The sequence below is a fragment of the Prionailurus bengalensis genome, chromosome E4 (assembly GCF_016509475.1).
Source record: "Prionailurus bengalensis isolate Pbe53 chromosome E4, Fcat_Pben_1.1_paternal_pri, whole genome shotgun sequence".
NCBI classification, from domain to species: Eukaryota; Metazoa; Chordata; class Mammalia; order Carnivora; family Felidae; genus Prionailurus; species Prionailurus bengalensis.
In genome coordinates this window covers 55,968,852-55,972,489 of record NC_057360.1, presented here as the reverse complement: position 1 = coordinate 55,972,489, position 3,638 = coordinate 55,968,852, and the positions used below count along the sequence as shown (strand labels likewise).

Sequence of the window (3,638 nt, the reverse complement as noted above, 5' to 3'; positions counted from 1 at the left end):
AGTTAAGCATTCAACTTCAACTCAGGTCATGATCTCATACTTCGTGGGTTCGAGCCCCGTGTCAGGCTCTGCTGACAGCTCAGAGCCTGCTTCAGAATCTGTGTCTCCCTCTCTCTTTGTTTCTCCCTCGCTCATGCTCTGTCTCTATCTCTCAGAAATAAATAAAACACTAAGAAAATTAAAATAAAAAGGATGATTCGACAAGAGAATGATTCTGAGCAACAAAGAGTAACTTATACAACCTGGAAAAAGAGTAGCGCCTTTGGAATCAGCACTTCTGCAGAAGTGGAAGACAGAGATTGTGGCTGAAAGTGAAGTTTTATGCGTCTGGCTAGAAGACTAGCACCGAAGTCAGACATCTAATATTAATGGAAGAAAAAGCTTGGAGTGTGTTTGAGAATTTTGGATTCTTGGTTAAAGTGCTTTGGTATAAACTTGAAGCACATAAGGTAACGAATTTAAGGAAGGTCACTTTGAATCTGCACAACTGGCAAGATACTTCATCTCTTGAGGAGTTTTTGTTTTTCTTTTCTGTGCTGTTATCTTTAATTAACCCCCCCCCCCCCGCCAAGGGCTCTCCAATCATCACCACACTTGATCTTAGCCAAAAGGCCGAGAAGCGATCTCTCCAATCATCACCAAAAGATCATTTTACCCATTGCTTTGGCCACCAGTCTCTTTCTTTCTTCAATAATGGTGAAGTGGACACCTTTCCCTTAGTTAAGAGAAATCGATGGTTCGTTGTGTTTTCCACTAACAAAACTTTTGGAAAGCCAGGTAAGCAAAGCTGTTATCATTGGCATCTTTTACACCAACCACATCCAGAGAGCCATGATGTCTATGTGGTGATTACATAAATTCTTCCCAGTGTCCCACAGGTTACCAGTGTCAAATTTGATGAAATTGATAATCTTACCAATCTCTAAATTAATCTGAGTGCTGTAGTTCACCTTACTGAGGGGATAAGGGTAGAAGATAATGGGAGTATCATGGGTCATCAGATAAGGGATTCTTTTTGTGCCCACAAAGATCTTTCTTACTCTACACAACTGTACTTTGCTCCTCAGGCAAGATATAATGAACAGCAGAGACTCTTGGTGTCATAGATCAGATGATGATTCTCTCTGGTCTTGTCAATGCTGATAACATCCATATTACCAGAAGGCTTAGTTTTATCAGTTTAGACTTTGCCATCATTTTTTTTTCCTAGCATAGCATTATATATAGATAGGCAGATGTTTACCTATATAGGTAAATAAGTAGATAAATATCTATATCTATAACTATTTATATATATGCACCAATGTAGATATATGGATATAGGTATATCGCAAACTCAAAGCTCTCATAGACTAAGGTAATAGGGTGATGTGGCAACTTAGATTCAGCAAAGCAATTTTAATTTTCACATTAAGTTAATGTGATAAATTTGAATTTTATTGCTTTTAAGTATTTAAGATAGAGTTTGTAAGTTTGATTTGACTTTATTATTATATAAAATGTATAAGCTTGAGAAATCTATAATTAGGTTTATGTACACTGTGATTCACATGTGAGTATTCCTTTCTTCTGACCTCACTCCCCAAACGGAAAACTATTTGCTCACTTAGCTCACTTCTATTTCCTACTCTCCCTGGCACTGCAGACAACTGGAAAAACCAACACTATTGTGGTGTAGCCCAGCTGACTTGGTCCACCAATCTTAATGAACTACCACATGCAAATCTTTACATTATCTCCTATCAGGGCATACTTAAGTCTGTTATTTAAGAAAATTTTGATAGACATTCTCTCAGCTGTAGAGACTGGTGGATAGACAAGGGGCAAGCACACTGGTCAGATTGTCTAGCATCCAATGCCTTGGGGCTACTACATGCCTCAGATGCTCTTTGGGACCACAAGCCATAGCTCCACTAGGCACACAATGTACTTGAGGAGTTTTATATGACCTTTGGAGAAATCATCAAAGAAGAAATAATCTACCTCAGTGATTTCCAAAGTAGACAAAATGTCTATTTTAGGAAAAGTTACACAGCAGACAATATGTTAGCAAGGAGGAAAGAAGTATAGTGGTTTTAAAAAGCTTTAGGGTGCCTGGGTGGCGCAGTCGGTTAAGCGTCCGACTTCAGCCAGGTCACGATCTCGCGGTCCGTGAGTTCGAGCCCCGCGTCGGGCTCTGGGCTGATGGCTCAGAGCCTGGAGCCTGTTTCCGATTCTGTGTCTCCCTCTCTCTCTGCCCCTCCCCCGTTCATGCTCTGTCTCTCTCTGTCCCAAAAATAAATAAACGTTGAAAAAAAAATTTAAATAAAAAGCTTTAAAGTGTTGGTGTTCCAAATGGAAGAGTTTAAAGTAATCTTAGTCTCTTTGGACTTGAGGGCAAGAGGGGTCTTTCTTGTTGTATGGAAAGGCATATTTAGTTTGGTATGAGTGGAGCATCAGGCATTTACTGAGGAGAGCAGAGGAAGAGGCTAAAAGTGAGGAAGCCAGGTCAGGAGGGACCAGTATTCAATACTGGGCAGCCATAAAACTTTTGCTAAATCTCAGTGTGACATTTTGTGTAAATGGAATATCCACCAAGTATCTATCACTAAATATTTATTTATAATCTCTTGAGTTTCTTTTTTAAGATTCTTCCATTATTCCCAAGTGTCATGCTTTTTTTTTTAAGAAACTAATTCTTCTTAGAGGAAATACTCCATTTTCTTGTCAATAAAAAGAAAATTCTTTTTAAACCTTCTCAGTACAATTTCATTAATGGTGAAATATAGAACAGTATGCTAACTGGTCATTTACTTTTTTTATGTTCAGAGACAAAATTGATAATCAATCATGCCTATGCTTGGCAAAACTTAAATACCAGGGATATTGGTTTGTTAATGGAATAAATCTTCTAGTAATTATCAGATCTCAGAATCACTTATTACTGTCTACCACAAAATGCTAAATATAGCATTTCCTTCCTTCTATAGGAAAAAGTGATAAATGTTTTAGACCACACAGAAAGAAGAGTTTGCTGTGATTTTTAGGTATATTCCCACATTTAATGATAAAAACAGAAAGCAATTTAAGAACATTTTCCATGTGTGTCCAAAATGCAAGGCACAATATCCTCTTTATAAAAGAGCTGGTGGTTACTGATGTCTGAAATGGGCAGTTCATTTGTATCTGTGTGTAGAGAAGTTTGTGTGGGTCCATGCACACATACACTCAATGAGCATACCAGAAATTCAACATTGTTTTTATTTGTGCATTTTTGGAAATGCAATGTATTCCCATAGGTAGCAGTACTTTCCCCCTGGCTTCTGCATACACAAGGCATCCATTACATCAAGACAGCCATTTGATTCCTCCCAAAGGATGCAAAGAAAATGACCAAACAACACAGGTGCATAAAATCATGTGAATTCTCCAGCAGTGTGTGGAACATAGGAAAAAACTCAGAAGTTATTGCAACAGCATTTTCCCAATACTGCAAATGCAATTCACAAAGCGGGAAATATCTAGGCGGGATTGTCTATGTCTTGAGAGAGACAGAGGCAGTTATTTCTTATGGGTGGTTATCAGTTAAGACTTACTAGATTTACAGATTTTGGCTATGAACTCAGTGGCTACTTTCAAAACAATCATTCTTTTTTGGA

The 3,638-nt window shown here is 38.1% G+C and overlaps 1 pseudogene; it reads right to left on the bottom strand.

Moving 5' to 3' along the window:
• Positions 1–682: 682 nt before the first annotated feature.
• Positions 683–2,067, bottom strand: LOC122475861 (annotated as a pseudogene).
• Between the last annotated feature and the right edge of the window lie 1,571 nt (positions 2,068–3,638).